Here is a 20,376-nt window from a genome sequence, read left to right as displayed (position 1 = left end):
TCTCATAATGTGTTAACCCCTTAATTTCTTTCATTTTTCTCCTCTTTTTTTTTTTTTTTTTTTTTTGGTTCTTTTTTTTTCGGAGCTGGGGACCGAACCCAGGGCCTTGCGCTTCCTAGGTAAGCGCTCTACCACTGAGCTAAATCCCCAGCCCCTTCTCCTCTTAATCTCATTGTCTTCCTTTGCTTTCTCTTCTTCATCCTTTAAAACTTCTCCCTTAAGGGTCAGGAGATACACAGCAGCCAAAGGGCTGTCTAAGCTCAGCTTTTTCAGTCTCAGTGTGTTATTTATTCTCTGGGGAGAGCAAAGGCCTTTGAGATTTCTTTGCAGTTGTTGTTGTTGTTATTGGGTATAGTGGTTTTGTCCTTTATCTTTATTTTTTCATTTGTATAGGGATTGGTGTTTTGCTCAAACATACATTTGGAGACCACGTGTGTATGCCCCATGCCCTCAGAGGATGGAAGTGGGCATTTGGTTCCCTGGGACTGGAGATTAGACAGCTCATTCTTTACTGTACGATGAATGGGTCAAAGAAAACCAAGAAAGACACAAAAGCATACACACACAGGAGAAGCACTCTCAAAGTCCTTCCACACAGCCAGGTTCATGCTAACACCAAACCAGGTAAAGAAACAGCAACAAATGAAACAATGTTGTAAAGCGAGAAAGCTCACAAGCCATCATGCAAGTCGGAAGGAGAAAGAGGCCAATAGCCCTGGGGAACAGGGATTCAAAAATACTCAGTAAAATACTTGCAAACCAAGTATAGACATATATCAAAAAGATCACTTACCAGGGCTGAGTTGGCTCTATCCTGAGACACAGGGATAGTTCAATACATCCAAATTAGTAAGTGTAACAATTTCCTTAGCCAGAGTTTTATTGTTGTGATAGCCGAACCAACTCAGGGAGGAAAGTGTTTATTTAGTGTAAGCTTCACTATCACAGTTAATTATCAAAGGAAGTCCGGACAGGAACTCTAACAAGTCAGGAACGTGGAGGCAGGAGCAGAAGCAGAGACCATGGAGGGTGCTGCTTACTGGCTTGCTCCTAGTAGTCTGTTCAGCCTGCTTTCTTATAGAACCACCAACCCAGGGATGGCACACGGGCCCTCCCTCAGTAATCACTAGCTAATAAAATGCTCTACATGCTTGCCTATAGCCTGATTTTATACAGGCCAATTCTGAACTGAGGCTTCTTCCTCTCCGATGACTCTCGCTTGTGTCAAGTTGACATAAAACTAGCCAGCACAGTAATGAACCACATAAATGAACTGAAAGACCATGTCCTAAAACAATGTTTTAAGATTTTTGAAAGAGAAGTGTTGGTGGATTCATTCATTCATTCGTTTGTTTGTTTTTTAACTTTATTTTTTTGGTTAAAAAAAAAAACAAAAAACAGGGGGTTGGGGATTTAGCTCAGCGGGAGAGTGCTTGCCTAGCAAGCGCAATGCCCTGGGTTCGGTCCCCAGCTCTGAAAAAAAGAGAAAAAACAAAAACAAAAACAGGGAAATTGGAGGGGGTCCACAAACACGGAAGAAAGACATCATAAATACTTTTTAGTTAAAAAAAACTTTTCATAAGCATTATACTCATTATAAGAGGTAGTGTGGCTTCAAAGATTAATGAAGGGCATAGTGTGGTGTGCGGCCAAGTTCTTCGGAGGACTGACACCGTTACTTAGCAGTGTGCAGCAACCTAGCTTGCAGCCATCCAGGAGACAAGGCTACCCAGCACAGGCGTGGTCGTGAACCGTGGGGAAGAGCTAGCCTTTCCGGGCAGTTCTAGTCTTTATGAAAGAAACACCTGGTCATGGTGTGGCTGAATATAGGTGTGAGGGAGAGAAGCGTCCACCCAACTCCGAGAATGGTCTCTGGACTGAGATGTCCTTGTCTATGTCATCAGACCCCGATGGAACGTGGCCACGGCACCCGCATTGATCCCTGTCCATCTTACTCAGCACTTCCGGAATGAACTGCTAACCAAGATGCGTTTTTGAAGATTGGTCCAAAGGAGAGAAGCTGGCTCTTAGCAGGTTGGCCTGCGCTTAAACCTGAAAACTGGAAGAAGATGGGATTCAACACCAAAATGAGTTATGACGGGCATTTCCAAGGGCGGACTGAGTGTGGCTGGTGGCCGGATGTGGTGACGAACCTCAGTGCTGCTCTGTGAACTGCTCCACAGTGGGCCTGAGGGCTTTGTTCTGCTCGCTGCCTTTTTCGCCTTGCGCATGCGCTTTGGGTATGTCTGTATGGAGACTCCTGCCAGGCTAAACCTGCCAAAATTATTCCTGAGTTGATCCAGCCTCTTGGAAGATGGACAGGCTCTGATGAAGAAGAAAGGTCAGGAAGACATCCTGGCTGGAAGCAGTCTCCAGTTCCAGATGTGTGGAGGAGCGTCTCTTCTGGAAGTTCCTTGGCAACACGATGCCAGGCAGTCAAAGACTGCTTCTCTTCAGGGTGCCCTATTGTTGTCGATCAATAGAGGGACTCTCCACCGACTCCCGAGTAGGCACACCAGCAGAATCACGGTATCCCCCAAAAGGATTTGACTGCTGTCCTCTGCCCATCTGTATATTATCTCAGTGAGGCAGCATGGCCTCTCAAGGGGCATGCCAACTCCTGTGACATGTGCTGGGGTCCAATGGCAGCAGACCACAGACACCATGCTCAAGTCCTTTTGCCAAGTAGATTAAGGGCTTTAAAATAATCTCATTTGCTCAGACACTGCAGGCATTGCCTGTCACAGTCTAGCCCACAGCTAAAAAAGCAACTGCCTTTGACACATTGTTCAGCAGAATACCTGGCCCGGCTGGCTGGATATCTCTCATGTGGCTGCCCCTGGAGAAGCATTACTGCGTTACTGGTTGCTGTCTTTTACTCTTATCCACATATAATCTCATCCACCCTGTAGGTTCCCTTAACATTCCTGGTGTGACTGGAAATCTTGCCAATGTTTCGAATCACAGGTGCACAGTGAGGCCGTTGTAGAAGAATCCATTGTACCAAACCCCATTTCCCCCCTGGACTATGAAGGTTTTGAGGCATAGGCTAGATTTCTAAAGTTGTGTCAAGAGTTCTGAAATATCCTGAGAAGTGAATTCTTATATTTTGTGTAAGACATGGGTTGTCTTTTAGTGTACTACATCATAGAAATTATAAGTAGCTGGAAATTCAAAGTTATTCTGAACATCTCCTTGTTAAAAATTAAAAAGAGTTTTAGTTTAGATATGATGTGCATATTGAAAGAGCAGCTTCAGATGGATAGCTTGTTTAGATTCTAAAATTTCCTTATGCCATAATTTCCTCCTTTTCTTTCCATCCTCTTTGCCTTTCTCTTTCTCTTTCCCCTTCCTTTTCTGTCTCCTTTTTCCTCCTCTTCCCTCTCTTTCCTTCCCTTTCCTTCCCCTTTGCTTCCCTCCCCTTCCTTCCCTTCCTCCCTTCCTCTTCCTTTCTCTCCCTTCCCTTCCCCTCTCCTTTCCCTCCTCTCCCCTTCCCCCTCTCATCCCCTTCCTTCCCTTATCTTCCCCTCCCCTCCCCTCTCTTTCCCCTCCCCTTTTCCCTCCTCTTTCCTGTCCCTACCCTCACTTCTCTTTCCCTTTCCCCTCCCCTCTCCTCCTCCCTCCTCTCTTCCCCCATCCCTCTCCTTCCCTCCCCTCCAGGTATCCTTGGTGCTCTCACCACTGAGTGCATTGTCTAATGATCTAAAGCTTTTAGATTACTATTCATTGTTAAGGATTTTTAAAACACTTTTTATAAATAACTTTCTTTAACTTTAGTTGATATTAGATTAACTTATAAATTAAAAGGTCAATAAACTTTTATTTATTTACTATTCTATAGTGTCATTCAATTTTGTCACCATGTATTTAAATGGTTCAGACAAATGCTAACTCATTCACAGCATATCAACCATTCTATGACTGTGGGAGAATGCTATAGACTTCTGATCTCAGCAGTGGATACAGAGAGGTGCCCAAATTATACAAAAGAGATTCATCAAGAGATAGGATGGGACCCTCAGAGTGATATGTCACTGATTTCTTTCAAAATCAAGTCCATCTGGGAGTTGATGTTTGACCATCAAGGAAAGGCTGACTGGCGATGTGGAGTCAGGGAGCTGGGAGAAAGCCTTGCGGTATTCCTCAGCCTAGTACTGGCACATGAAGTGTGTGGCAAGTAATTCACGACTAATAGTAACAGTTGTAGCACTGCAAGCTGTATACCTTAAAAGCATGCACACCAGAGGCGCAGTCAGTGCCCAGTGATGTCATCGCTAACCTGTCTTCTGAAAGAAAGACTGGAGCCAAACTGGGCAACATGGAATACATACAACTAATATCTTAATAATGTTAATGGAGACCCCATGCTGAGCAAGCCTAAATGACCTATAGCTAATGGGTGTGCCAATTAAAAACAATCGAGAGGTAAGATGTTTCAGCACATAAAAGGTACCTACTGCCTGAGGATGGCAATCCGATGACATGAATTTGATCCCTGGGACTCATGTAAAGACAGAAGGAGGGAACTGACTCAACCCGGTTGCTCTGTGTCCACCAGAGATGGGCCATGGCACATGTGTCCCATACACATTAAAATCAAACCCCCCTACAATGATTATAATGTTTTACATTTAGAAAAAAACATTTTATTTTGTTATCTTGTATTCTAACATGAACCATTGAAATATCTAGATTCCTTTTTTTGAGATTTTGTTTATTTTCATTGTACATGTATGACTCTTTTGCTTGAAAGTATGTCTCTGCACAATGTGTGTGCCCTGCCTGTGGAGATCAGAAGAGGGCATCAGATCCCCTAGGACTGCAGTTAACAGTGATAAGGCACCATGTTGGTGCTGGGAATGGAACCCTGGCTCTCTAGAAGAGCAGCCAGTCCTCTCAACTGCTAAGCCATCTCTCCAGCATCAAATTTCCAGATTCTTAAGATGTTCAAAAAGATAGGACTGAATAGAGTCAAGTGTGGCCTGCAATTTGAAAAAATATTTTCAAAAATTCAAAGAAAAAAAATAACTTTTGACCCTTAGACTTGGATCTCAAACAACAGATTGAAAGATAGAAAGAAGACGGTTCTGTGGGAAGAGCGTTGATGTACAAGCACAGGTTCCTGCACTTAGATCCCGAGTATGCCCAAAGCTAGGCGCGACTATGTAAATGCCTGTGATTTGCCTATACCCTCAGCAGAGGCAGGTAGATCTCAGAAGCTTGCTGGCCAGCCAGCCTAGTAAAAATGACGAGCTTCCATTTCAGTGAGAAACTCTCTTAAGAGAGTAAGGCCAAAATCTGACCTCTGCATGTACTCACATGATCTTGTGCATGTTATGCTCCGGGTCGTGCACCACACATGCATGCACACACATTACACATGTATAGATTCGTATCTGCATGTACACACACACACACACATACACACACACACACACACACACACACACACACACACACACACCCCACAGAAACAAAGAGTATGTAGACAATGCAGAGAAAGAATTTTTAAAGAAAGAAGTGTTGTTGTAAAAATATAAAAAATAAAGAAGTATATGGGTTGCCTTTTATCCCCACTAGGTCGGCACCACGGTGCCCCAAGATATCTGCTGGATATCTTGCCAGAAGCACACATTCAATTTCCGTGGCGGCCCAGACCAGCTGCCCCACACTTTCCTACACTTAAGTCGCTACATGAAAGAACACACAGCACAAGAACCTTAGATCCAATTGATAAGATATAATTGCCCACCTAGACATACAAAGCCCAGTACCATCCATCCCTTAAGAACATTAATAACAACCTGTAAATGCACAGAGCAGAATCTTAACGTCAGCCTCCATTGTCCTGCCATGGCTTCTTTCTCTCCACCCCCCCCATCTCCTCCTTTCCACTCCAGTCTCCTCCTCTTCCTTCAAACTTCTCTCCCATCCATCCTTCCTTCTCCTCCAATGACAGGCCTCCTTCTATCCTGTACCTGCCCTCACCTGTATTTTACAAATTCAATGGGGAGAAGGTTCTGGTGAAGTCACCTGAGTCTTGAGTAGTGATTAGGCAGCCATCCTTGGGGCAGTGGAATTAGCATCAAAATACAAATAACTCCAGGGCAAACCACAACAAGAAGGAAAGCTGATCAATTTCACTGACATGTGTTGATCCATAATAAATTGTAAAAATTGAGATTTGAATAAATAAAAATGGTATTAATTTCCTATGGGTGGGGAATTTACTATGAATTTTTATAGACTCAACCCCCCCCCCCAAAAAATCAGGTGTATCATCAAGCATCTTTCTGAATAATTACAGAAATATCATTTCATTATTGCTGTTTAAGTTTTTTTGAGACAAGATCTCTTTATAAATCCCAGGATGACCTTGAACTCACAATTCTCCTGCATCAGCTTTCTGAGTACCAGTACCTGTATTTCATTGCTACCACAGGCGCTGAAAATAAAATCTTAACTCAAAACCTTCTAACTGAATAATCATGAAGTAATTAAAAGACTCTAGAGCACTAGAGACTATTTCATCCTCTCCAGATTACTGTAGGGAAAAGAAAAAAAGAAAAAGAAAAGGCATTTTCAGTTGGAAGAATAAGAAAGGAAGGGTATTTATGTCCCTGGTCCATTCCCCTCCAATGTAAGGTTGGGTGAGCGTCTCTTCACATATGAAAATGTGTTTGCAAAACTCCCCAAACTGACCAATGAGCCCGAGAGGCAGGCTTGGACCTTAGAATGAAGACAGTGCTCACTGAAAGGTTAGGGACAGTCTGACTTAGACTGCCTCATCCCTCCCTAGCCCCCAAGCTGACACAGTACCCCACAGATGGGCTATGCCTGGGACCGTAACTTCAGCAGTGGGCAAAGACCACCAGCGGCATACCACAAGTTAGTTCTTGTAGCATCCTGAGATGTTGCCCAGAAAACTCCTTGTTTGCCCCCAGGGAAACACTGGGGTATTAGAGCCCAGACTTTCTGTGGTCAAATAAACAAAACAAAACAAAACAAAACAAAACAAAACAAAACCAAAGAGGTGAGGTAAAGACGCATTGCCATCTTTCCTGGCCTTGGCATAGGGCACAAAACTCATGACTTAGGAGAAAATTCACCACGTTTATGCGCTGATTTAGTGTATTTCAGTGTTTCTTATACTCCTAAAGCTGAACTACTAATCATATTCTCTGTGGTTCTTCCTGGGGTGGAAAACAATCTCAAAAAGCAAGATCTATAGGCCTGTATGTTAGGTCTATATGATAACGGTACACTCTGTGTTATGGTATCTCCAGGCATCATTCCCAAATGACAATAACAAACCTCATAAAATACACACACGGTCACACATGTTTTGAGGGTTTGCTACCAGATGGATCATATCATCGTGGACTCCAGATTGCTTTTAAAAACATCAGAGGCTTGCCTACTGCCACGGAGTGTGGTCAGACAGAAAGAACACAGCTAGAGGCCTGCCTGTTATGTGGCCAGCCCTCAGTGGGCACCGCTATGATGTCCAAGTTTGTGGTAGAGAGACGTGAGAGAAAGAGAAGCTAAATGGTTTGAGAACTATGAAGAGAGGCAGAACTGGAGATGTGAGTTTGGTGAGGACCAGCCTGCTGTGAGGGGCCTGCCCTGCCACCTGAGGGCACGGTGAAGTCCCAGCCTGTGCTGCCTTGAGGAGCAAACGGGACACAGATGTCTCCTTTGTAGGCAAGCACTCCACTGATACTTTTCTTTGAGCTTTGACCAGTTTTGAGTTTCTGCATTAGCCAACTTCTGCCGAGTTTGATGATGTCAGAGAGTTCACTAATCTATTAGATTAGCAGTTTGATATATTATGTCCATTTAGCAAACTGATAGTAGTTAGTTCACCCCTGGGCCTGTGAGCTGCCCAACCGTGCATTCTTCAAGCCGGGATTTTCTAGAAAGCTAAGCTGACCATTACGGTGCCACAGAAAACAGCGATATTCCTGAGAATCTTATATAACAGCATTACATTTTGCACAAGATTTTATGGAAGAGGAAGTTAAGGAAAAGCTCAGTTGAGTGGTTTGTTGCTTACCCACATGATCTACATGACAACAGGGGTGGCTGCAGTCCTATCACATGATCTCCAGCACATCTGTTGCCATGGCAACGGCCCTACATTCCCAGCATACATTTGTTTCAGCTCCCGTTCAAATAAAAGGCAGACTCTTTCTGCCCCCTCTCTTCTCTCTCTCTCTCTCTCTCTCTCTCTCTCTCTCTCTCTCTCTCTCTCTCTCTCTTCCCCCTCTTGTCTCCATCATCCCCAATAAACCTCTTCCGTTATTGACCTGGTGTGATCTCTAACACAACATACGGGACCTCAAGGACATGCCTCTTCAGAATGACCTCTTTCTTGAGGTGTCCGATGTCCTTGTGGGCATAGAGAGAGACAGAATAAAGCTGGATGTCTCTTGTCTTGATAACTGCAGAGTCTCTTGGTAGTCTTTGTAGTTGCATGGTTGAGCTGTGACAATAAAATTATCATGAAAGATTTTCATCTTGAGCATGGAGACAAAGACTAAACTAGGACACCAGGAAAGACTAGAGATAACCTCAGTAACCTGTGGAGATCAGTACACAGTAAGGAAGACGTCTGAACTCACTGGAGACAGCGGCCAGCTTTAGTTAAATGATGAAACCACCACCATTTGCCAGTCGTTTGGAAAAAGGTAACCTTAGGCCACATTCTCACAGTGTGCAGAACAGAACGGGAATGCGTCGGAGATCTAACTACAAAACCTGAAACTTTGAATGTAATAGAAGGCAAAGCTTTCTCTAGAACTTGCTTTAGAAGGCCACTTTATATGACGCAAAATGTAAACGCAATAAAAATTGAGGAATTTGTTCATAAAGGTGAAAACAACCTTCACACAGCAAAACATATAAGCAAAAAAATAAACACTGAATTGGAACTCATATTTCAAAACTGTCACAAATGACCAATCTCTCTAATATAGTAAAGATCTTTAAAATGGAAGAGAAAAGCACTTCTGTTGGTAAAATGGGGAGTGGGGAACCCAGGTAGTTCACAGATGGGTCTAAAGGCATCAATATATTGTGAGTTTAACTTGCAGTAAGAGAAATGCACTGTCCTGAGAAAACGAATCTGGAATATTATTTCCCTTCTATGTGCTTGGCAGCAGTTCATAATCTTTACAATTTATCCTATTGTTGAGATAAAGCTTTATTCCCTTATGTCCTGTGGGGATGAATGCCAAGTGTGCTGACACGGTGGAGAGCTGCAGAGTGTCTACCGAGACTCCATATTCGGGCAGCAATTTAAATTCTTGAAATTTATTCTCAAGCTCTGCCTAGAGCAAAATAAAATACATGAAATGAATGCTTTCCAGTATTATTTGTCATTGAAAATAAGCGAATATGTTACCTAAATTCCAAGTATTGAAAAATAATTGAAAATAAAATCTGGAGCACTGGGAACGAGCCCTCTGCTACTCTAAAGCTGAAAGATGCCTTTGAGGTGCTCACACAGAGCCGTGCTGGCTGCATCACTAGCTGAAAAGAAACGGGAAAGGCACATTTCTGTCTCTAGCTACCCAAAGGAGCACAGCTTCTGAGTAGAGACGGGGAAATAATAAAATACAGTCAGATGGGTCTGCATGCACTTGTAAAAGGAGTCATGGGAAGGTACACGAGGAAGCAGAAAAACAGGTTACTGACAAGGAACACGGTGTCTAGGGGAGGGTGAGCCGTGTGGAGGGCATGGTCAGGGGTGGGGGAGGGCAGCTACGTCTCTGAGAATCTGTCCTTACCATTTTCCCCCTTCAGAAGCTTATTAATGCTGTACAATGCGTTAGTAACTCAAAACCAAGACAACGAGTGAGGGTAAATAAAAAACTAATACTAAATAAAAACAGAAACAAATGAACATCACCTGTATTTCCAAGACACAGCATTTAAAAGGAAGTAAGGACGAAAAAAAATACAGGCAACTTCATTTTATTTATTTCTTTATATTTATATTTTAAAAATTTATTTTATTTTTTACTTTTTCGTTTTAGTGTTTTGAGGCCCGGTCTCATTGCGCAGTCTAGATTGGCCTGAAATGTACAATCCTTCTGCCTCAGCTTTCCTAGTGCTGGAATTATGGACTGTGCGTGTGTTTGCTTGTATGTGTATGCACACATGCATGGCTGTAGGGTTGGCAGAGACAGCCACTGCTTGCCTTCCTTGACAGCCCCCACTTTACTCACCGAGGTTGAACTCAGAGGTTGCCAATTCTACCGGGGTAGCTAGCCAGCTTGCCCCCGGGGTCTCCTGTCTCCATGTCCCAAATGCTGAGATTCCAGGTGGGCCCTCCGTTTATCACCTTTGATATGTGTCCTGGGGACCCACACTCCAGTGGTTTATCCACTGAGCTTTCTCCCTGGCCCTTGTTTTTGTTTTTTAATAATAATTTTAATTTTGTGCTAATTGAGATGTCACATGAAGTTGTTATTTAAGAGGGGTTCCGGTGGCGTTGGACAACCTGACAGAGGCTTCTTGGTTCCTGCAGGCACGGGTCTGTTGACGCCCTGTGCTCTCTGACTGCCATTGTCCTGATGTCCTGACAGCCAGATGGCTGTTATTGTTGTCATCTGTTGTGTAACTATTGTTGGATTGGTTGAGTTCAATGCTGGAACATCTGAGGCCCAAAACCCAATAGCAGCAGCAGCAGCAACAACAACAACAGCAACAAATGAAGCATTGGGAATTCAGGAGTGAGCTCTTCTCAGGCCTTGAAGTCTGTGGCTGTTACGTCCCCTCTTCTTTCTATATCTCTGTGTTTGTTTTATATTTGAAGGTCAGTGCTTTTACAAACTAAAACTACAGTAGGGAATTTCTGTCTCCCCAGTTTAGAAAGCTGGGGGTGACTGTGTCTACCCCATCTTTCTAGAAGCTTCCTCAAAGTTATTTTGAGTATAACTTAAAGAAAAAAAAAAAAGAAACTGAAAGAACCCAAAGCCACTATCCTCACCCCCTGATTTGAGGTGACCAAAGGAATGTATCGTGACCATCTTTGGTAGGTCTGCTCTGTGGAGGACGACTGGTACCATGATCCTGAAATGAAAACAAGTGAGCAGATGTGTTGGTGTTTCAGAACCGTGGTTTTCCTGGGGTAGAGGAATACACAGATGTGAGAAGTGGAAGGCAAGGAAAGCCTTGTGGATTGGATTGGGGTTTGGAGTCTATGTATCATGTATGTATGGGTGTATGGGTGTATGCATGGGTGTATGTATGTATGTATGTATGTATGTATATATGTATGTATGCATGTTCAACAAACGCTGCAAGAAACATAACACCTCTATGTACATAACTGACCTGGTGCCAAAGCGTCTTAAAGACGACAGATGCTAAAGCAGCGAGGAAGACTTGGAAACTGCACATGGCTGCAGATGCGATTAAAGTGTCTTTTTAGAGAGGACACAGCATGAACATGCACTCTTTGAGCATGACTGTGTGAGGCTGGCATTTTTGGTATTTGTTTAAACATGATCTATGGCATTTACCAGCCAATGTTCGAGCGGCAGCTGTTTCTCCTTCCTCTGCACTGACGGAGTGGCTTCCTTAGCTCTGGGAAATACTTAGAAATGGAACGCTCACTGGATGCCCTTTTCTGCCTACTCCCTTCGACCTCCTTCCCACACACCCCTTGCAATCTCCACGCCCCATTTACTCTTAGCTGTATCTTACTCCCATCCCCAGCAATGTGCACATTTGCAAAATTGGACACCCAGGATTTTTTTAAGGGCGTGTCCCCGTTTCCTGGCTTCTTTAAACGTGCATGTGTGTACAGTCAGCCTACTTGATAAACTTGTCTGCCAGCGTGCTCTTGGAGTTCGCACAGACTTCTTGACCTATGGTTGTGTGTATTGACCATGGACAGGAGGCCATACTTGCAGAAGGGTTGACTACACCAGTCAGTTTGCTGTAGCTGGATATGATTGTTAAACATGTGTTATGGTGGTGACCACGGAAACTCTTGGAAAATATAGGTCTATGGTTCCCATACTCACTAACATGTTTAATCCAATTGTTAGCCTCTAACACACTTGCAAGAAATACATCTTTACAGTGGGTAACAAAAGGTTAAAATGGATCAGCTATTTCCCACCACAAGAATCCTGTCTGGCTATATATACATTGTATTCCTTGGTTCATTCCTTCATCCATCCATTCATTCACTTTATTTATTTATGACTACTGTGGGACACAGGAAAAGGTAACACTGGACTCATTTAAAGCCAATCTCGTGAACTCTTTTTGCTTCATAATGGAAATCTTGAGAGTCACATGTTTTATAGATTAATTCACATTTCTGTTGGACACAGAAAAGGAGCCCAAGAAACAATTGATAAGTTTAAGTCTTTAACAAATGTGTCAGGGCTCTATCAACTATTGAGTATGGCTGCACAGGAGGCCATGGCAATATCTCCTTTCTTCCGGTGGCTGTCCAGAAGCAAGTATGTGGACCTGGGCTTCACAAAGGGCAGGTACTGTTATTTGTAAAACGCAAATGGCTTTACTAGGTTTGCTTATTATAAAAGTAATGTATTTCTCAAGCAGTTCAGAAATGTACCTATTATAGTCAAAAATTAAGTGAAAGATCATATTTGTTCTATCTTCCCTCAGGGATAACTGTTATGGCATTATTAAAAAAACCCACGACTGGTTCTGGCGAGTCCCCACTCCACGTAGATCCGCATGCTCTAGCTGTTTCTCTGTCAGCCGCTTTCACACACCGACCACTTGGCAGGTTGTTACCACACCTGACACACACATCATGTTCCACAGCCGACCACGGCTTCCTGTCACGGACTCTGCTCACACTCCTAACAACCCAGTTACAGTCATGACTCAACAAATCGTGACCCATCGACCAGATTTATATGTTAAATGCTCAAGGTACAATAACAGCCACACAATTAACTTATAACCAATTGATAAAGATATAAACCGCCCACCTAGATAAGATATAATTTGTTCATCTAGACATACAAAATCCTGTACACATCCATCCCTTAAGAGTCATAACCTGTAAATGTGCAGAGAGAAATCTTAACATCTGCCTCCATGTTCTCTCAGCTGCTCCGTCCGATCTCCTCTCCTCTCTAAAACTTTTCTCCTGCCCATCCTTCCTTCTCGTTCAATGACAGGACTCGTTCTATCCTGTACCTGCCTTCACCTGCATAATGACGTCAACCTACAGATAGCAGCTGAGGAAGAGATGGCTTTGTGCTTCAGAGAATGGGCTGCTCTTGCAGAAGACCCAGGTTCAGTTCCTAGGACCCACAGCCATCCATATCTCCAGTTTCAGGGAATTTGACACCCTCTTCTGACCTCCTAATGTACCAGGTACACATATGGTGGCTGGACATACATGCAGCGGAGACACTCAGACGCACATATAAAAGAAACAGATATAAAAATGTTTCAAGATAACAACTGTTAAAAGTCAGCACACTGGCTTGATGTGGGACTGTGATTCAGTACTCGGAGTTCTTGGAAGGCAGAGGTAAGAGGTTTATGACTTTTAGACCATCCTGGACTGCATAGTAAGTTCTAAGCCAGCCCCCATGGACTTCGTGGAGAGATGGTGTCTCCAAAGGAAGCCGCAGTCATACATAGCCTATAGTTTTTCAGACTTTTAATTAACATGACTGTTTCACAAATGAGAAGAAATTATACATATTGTTTCTGAAACTGTTTTTTTCGATATCATAAATACTTTTAAATTTAATGTTAACATGTAAAAGTATTAAGGTGAATGCATTAACGGTGTGCTGTGTGATGTTTCTAAATACCGAGAAGTGCTTAAATAAATTGAACCATTTGCCTCGTTAAACACTTATTTCATTCTGATGAAAACTTTCCAATCTGTCCAACTTCCTTTTTTTTTTTTTTTTTTTTTTGGTTCTTTTTTTCAGAGCTGGGGACCGAACCCAGGGCCTTGCGCTTCCTAGGCAAGCGCTCTACCACTGAGCTAAATCCCCAACCCCCTGTCCAACTTTCTGAAATGTGAAGTTCGTTGCCACCATCTACACTTGTCCCTCTTTGTCCCTCTGTAGTGTAGCACCTCAGATCATCGTGCCCCCATCTAACGGGAGCATCCTTCCTTCAACTGCCTGCCTCCCCCATGGAATGATATGGAATGACAGCGACTCAACATGATCTTGGAGCCAAGGACAGAGAAACAACAGGGTGAGAAGACAGAGAACTTGATATCTGGGCTGGAGAGATGGCTCAGTGGTTAAGAGCACTGACTGCTCCTGAGTCCAGTTCCCAGCAATCGTGTGGTGGCTCACAACCATCTGTAATGGGATCCGATGCCCTCTTCTGGTGTGCCTCGAGGGCTTCACACCTGCAAAACCTCATTTGAATTTTTGATATTTTTGTACCTTTCTTATTGCTTCTTAACATATTACAGTGCTTGTGGCTTTTAATTGCTTTTAGTGTTAATACCGAAGACATGAACGGCTACAGTCCTTACAAAGCCATAGCATTTCCCTTTTACTCATGTAGCTACTCTTGATGGTGAGTTTTAGAGCAGTGGCTTTCAGCCTTCCTAAGGCTGCAACCCTTTGGTGCAGTTCCTCTTGTTATGGGGACCTCCCAACCATAAAATTATTTTCATTGCTACTTCACAACTTTAATTTCGCTGCTGCTATGAGTCATAACATAAATATCTGTTTTCTGTTGGTCTTAGGCCACCCTGTGAGGGGGTCTTTTGACCCCAAAGGAGTCTCAATCCACAGGCTGAGAACCACTGTTTTAGACGATCTCGTGTCATTTTTCAGGCACTAATGTTTCTTTTGTTTTGAAATATTCCTTAACAATTTCAGTCCATCAGAGCTGGTGGAAAATTTGTTATCTTCCCTTAAAACAGCTTCTTTAAACTCTCCGAAAGCTTGCCTGTACTTCTCAATGCCAAGGAGTGTCCCTCAGGAGCTGGGCATCCTGGTCTTTGAGACAGGTTTTTCTCACTGGCCTGGTGCTCACCAAGTAGGCTAGACTGGCTAGCGAGAAAGTTGTGGGAATCTATTCACCTCCAGCTGCCCAGTGCTGGGATATTGCCAGGCACACTATGCTGGGCTGTTTTATGTGGGTCCTGGACTTGAACTCAGATCTTAGTGCTTACTCGGTAAACGTGAGGACACGTTGCTTCCTGCATCGTTTCAATAATTTTTCATTTTGTTTTACTAAAGGTAGGCACTATGGTCTCTTATCTGATGTACTTAGGCCTTGTGAAGGTAGTTTGATTTGTGAGTATTTGTTTCACGTGTGCCTGCGGGAAGACATTATCACTACATAGTTCACCTTATCCCATGTCCAGAACCATCTTTTAAAACCTAGCAACATATCACGAGTTGTGCCTCATATCAATGGCTAGTCCAGCCTTATCCTTTTAAATAAATATAAACTTTTATTTATATAAATTTTTTTCTAATAAAGATGAATCACCTTTTTAAGATAGTAGTTTTATTGTTTGAGACGTTCATACAACTTATTTTGATCATACTTCCCTCTTTTCTCATCAACTCCTCCAGGTCTGCCTTCACTTCCTGTTCCTCTGGCTTCTTTCCTTCTTTTCTTTTCTTTCTACAATCTATTGACTCCAGTTTGTGCTGCCCACATCCTCCTGGACATGAGTCTGTCTACCGGAGTGTGGTGGACCTACCAGGGGACACATCCTTGAAAACCGACTCTCCTCGCCGTACTCCCAGTGGAGCCCCTGGGTTTGGGGTGCAGCTCATGAACTCTTCCCTCCTCCCTGTCAGAATGCTGTCGACCACAGCTGCTGTGAGCTTCTGTCATGTCCACGAGGCAAGTTTGTTTCCGTCCTCCCAACCCTTACAGTCTTTCCACACCTTCTTTGGCTATATTTCTGAACTTTGAACAGGGTACGAGACATAGACATTCCATTATTAGCTGAGCAATCCACTGATGCTTATTCTTTATACTTTGATCAGCTGTGGGGTTCTGCATTAATCACCACTCACAACACAAAGAGACATCTCTGATGAACCTGAGAGATGCATTAACCTGCCGGTAGAGAAATAGAACTTCGAGATGACGTTCATCTCAGAGAGAATAACAGGAGTAAGTTCACCCCAGGGGTCTGTGAGCTCCCAAATCAGAGGCTTTTGACTGTGGTACTAGTCCTCTGTGTCATGGGCCACGAATCCAATCAGAAAGCAGTTGACCATCTGCTCTTAGGCAAAATAAAGTTCTCCCTTACGGCTGCTGTCCTGAACAAAATGCTGTCCTAATTTACACCCCTTTGCCGATGTGCCTTACTGTTCTCTGATGTCAGCTATCCCGAAGAAGCACTGAGACAAATTGCCTCCCACCATTGTGAAGTGTAGTTCCAAACTGCACTCACCAGGGATAATAGGCTCATTTCTTTAAGAGTGTTTGTTTTCCACACAGCATTGAGAACACTAGGCATTATCCAAATAAATTGCCTATTTATTGCATGGCCGAATAATCCTTCTTAAGTTCCAACTTAAATTTGCATTTTCTTTGCTGAGATTGAACATCTGTTCCAATTGCCTAGTTGGTTTTTGTTTTGATTTGCTGGGCGGATAGCTTGAATTCCACACATTTTCTGGTTGATGAATACATTTGCATCCATAAGTTATAAGAACATTTAATTATTAAGGATATCAGTTACTCGCTTTCTCTCTCTCTCTCTCTCTCTCTCTCTCTCTCTCTCTCTCTCTCTGTGTGTGTGTGTGTGTGTGTGTGTGTGTGTGACAGAGAGAGAGAGAGAGAGAGAGAGAGAGAGGCTTATTCTTACCTTGTTTTATCTTCTAGTATCATTTCTAGTGTTTTGCTTCCTGTGCCATCGAATCAGAAGACATTCTCTTTAATAGTTTCAGTCTTTACTATGCCTGAAAAGGCCTCCTCTTCCCATACATATTCTTTAAGGTCTCTGTGCCTTTTCTAGTTATATTTTATTTTGAAATGTTAAGTCTATACGCACTTCTAATTCATATATGATGGGAAGGCAGATACGATATCAAGTTTGAGTGAAGTAAAAGTAAACACAGTGTTCTTAAACTAACAATAATCTTATAACGATCCAAAGGGTCAGACTACTTACAATTGAAATGCCATACATTTATGATGAAAAGAAGAGGGGAAAACACACCTCTCTGGGTGAACTGATGACTAGAGTTATTCTTTATGAGTTGGGGCCCACACCAAAAGGAGGTTCCCAGTTCACCCAGGTGATCCGGGTCTTGGAGAAAAATGGCCACCTGGGAGATATTTTGCTATTTTAAGGAGGTGGAGAGAGAAGTGGAAAGCTTCCTCTCTACGTTCCCAAACTTGACTGCTTCACTGGACCTTTAAAAGATGCCAATCTCATTGCTAGCCATTCTGCCTGCATCAGACATGCTCTCGGTGTGCGGGGTTAGAGAAGCTCCTGGGCACAGCTGGTGCTGATGCTGATGATTCTGATGATTCTGATGCTGGTGCTGGTGCTGGTGCTGATGCTGTGCATGGGAGTACACAGTGCATAGTGATGCTGAGAGCCTTTGTTGATCTGTGTGTGTGTGTGTGTGGGGTGTCTGCACACGCATGCGCGCACATGTGTATGTGCTTTGTCATGAGGCCTATCCCATGCTACACAGCTACACACTACACACTGAGACATGACTCAAGCTATATTTCCTTAAACATTGGTTGAAAACTCCTACTCCTGGGCTGTCACTGCCTTTCCTATAAAAACCACTAGGACCTTCATCTTGGGTTTACCCACACACTCAATGAATTCAAGGGAATTGAAACAGCTGCAACTAATAAATTTCAAAGTGATTTCTTCTGCGAATGGACCAGAACTAACCCTTTAACACAGTGGTTCTCAATCTTCCAAGACTGCAACCTTTTAAAACAGCTCCCATGTTTTGGTGACCTCCCTCCCAACCATGAAATAATTTTCATTACTACCTCATAAACTGTAATTTTCCTATTGTTATGAACCATGGTGTAAATATCTGTGTTTTCTGATGGTCTTAGGCAGCCCCTGTGAAAGGGTTTTGACCTGCAAGTTAAGAACCACTGGTTTAAACTGTTATTTCTTAGCAGATTCAAGATGGAGGTCTAATGTAGAGGCTTCATAAAAGAAAATTTTAGCACAGATGCGATCGCTTTAAATTTTTTCTTTTTTACAGGGCCACGAGAAAAGCCATCAACTGAGGGCATGAGCTCCCCTGTGGGTGCGTAGGCCTGCCAGTTTCGTGTGGGTGAATTACTTGGTGCCGAGTTAAATCAGGCCATTGAGGTCTGCTTGGAAGTTTAGGGATCAAGTGTGCAACAGAATTTGCTTTCGCTCAATGAGCTTAAAAGTCAATTCAGGTAACCCAAGAGGACTTCGGGAGAGACGCGTTCCCTTGAACATCACCTGGACATTCTTGGCACCAGAGACTAAATGTGACTAGGAAAATAGCTGCAAGTACTACTCTTTCTGTCCCTAGAAAGGTCACACTTTTCAGGAATGCAATTAAATGGCGCTTGGGGGAAAATATATGAGTAGACTAATGTGCTACAAAACACTCTTCATGCTCTTCAGAACACATAGCTGGTTTCAGCCAATTAAGGCAAAGGCCCATTTCTGGGCTTTGGGTACTTTGGAATCAGTATTTCCAGGTGAATGCTAATGCAGGGTCAGTAAGTGGGCACTGCTGCAAGCCACGTTGCTCTGGTATGCCGGAGAAAGCGGGAACTCGGAGCCACCAAACTAACGCGCCAGGTTAAAATGGGTCCATTCTAGCAAAGGTCAGTTTGTTCAGCTAGCGAGTCCAGCTGCCAAACTCACCCCCATGACCTTAGCCAGAGCTCTCTAACTCTGCCCAGTTGGCCTCTTCCTGGCCCTTACCATCCAAGAACGGCATGGACAGCTGTGGTCAAAAACAGGGTGTGACACCTGCTGCGGGGCACAGATGCCACCCTCCAGAATCTTTCTGTCATGGTGGCATTTTGAGAACCACGCCTTGGTGTTGCTCCCTGGGTAGGTGAGAGGTTGCATGAGGTTTACACGGCTTCTTCTTGTTTCCCTCATTCTTCTTGTTTCCCAAGTGGTTTTATTTCGATGGTAGAAATGGTACATTGTCCTTGGGGATTCTTCAGACATTCCCAAATTGTCAGTGGGGTCTTCCTGTGGACTGATGCTGTATATGGGGGTCCCCTCCACAAGAGGATGACATTTATATAGTGGTCAGCATCATGGAGGGTTGGTGGGTCTGTCCTTTGAGAATCTTTGTACTTAGGTCTGTGTGTGCACATGCTGAAAAATATTTTTCTCTGCTTTTTTTTTTCACTTTAACCTAATAGCCTTTCATTCATTTACTTGAAAACTGCATTTACTGAGGGCCTCCTCTGCTCTAAGCACACTGCATGGAGAAGAGGAGTGGTTGGTCCTGTGACTTACAAACCTGGCAGGAACATTTTGGAAGAACCTCCACTGAGGTAATTAACCTTAAAATAGAAAGGAATCATCTGCCAAGTGGTAAGGTATTTTAGGGACTTCAGGGAAGAAGTGAAGTTTATAATGTCTCTACCACAGGCCTTTTCAGTTGTATGACCAGGGGTCATGGAATGTCATCATTTGCAAAGCAGTGGAAACTACACCAAGGCTCTCAGGTATATGCCAATGCTGTTTTACATGTCTTTCCGGTAAAGACTACCCTGTGTCTTAGTTAGGGTCTTATTGCTGTGAGCAGACATCATGACCAATGCAAGTTTTATAAAGGACAACATTTAATTGGGGATGGTTTACAGGTTCAGAGGTTCAGTCCATTATCATCAAGTCGGGAGCGTGGCAGCATTGCAGCATCCAGGCAGGCATGGTGCAGGAGGAGCTGAGTTCTACATCTTCACCAGAAGGAAGCCAGGAACAGACTGAGCATCCCCAGGCAGCTAGGAGGAGGGTCTCCAAGCCCACCCCACAGTGACACACTTCCTCCAACAAGGCCACACTTTCTAATAGTGCCACTCCCTGGGCCAAGCACATGCAAACCATCACATTCTACTCCCTGGCCTCCATAGGCTTGTTCAAACACATGAGTCTAGGGAGGCCATACCTAAACATAATATAATAAAAAAGTACATTTTTTCCAACATTCCAAAGTCCCCACAGTCTATAGCAGTATCAACAATGTTAAAAGTTCAAAGTTCAAAGTCTCCTTTGAGATCCATCCAATCGCTTAACTGTAATCTCTGAATTAAGACAGGCGACCAGCTGGGCAAACTCCAAACTCTGCCATCTCAATGTCTGATGTCTTCAGATCTTCACCTCCTTTTTCATCTTTCTTGACTGCAACAAACTTCCTTCTCCTGAGCTGGTTCCAC

The sequence above is a fragment of the Rattus norvegicus genome, chromosome 2 (genome assembly GCF_021556685.1).
Source record: "Rattus norvegicus strain SHRSP/BbbUtx chromosome 2, alternate assembly SHRSP_T2T, whole genome shotgun sequence".
Lineage (NCBI taxonomy): Eukaryota > Metazoa > Chordata > Mammalia > Rodentia > Muridae > Rattus > Rattus norvegicus.
Note: the sequence above shows the minus strand (reverse complement) of the source record.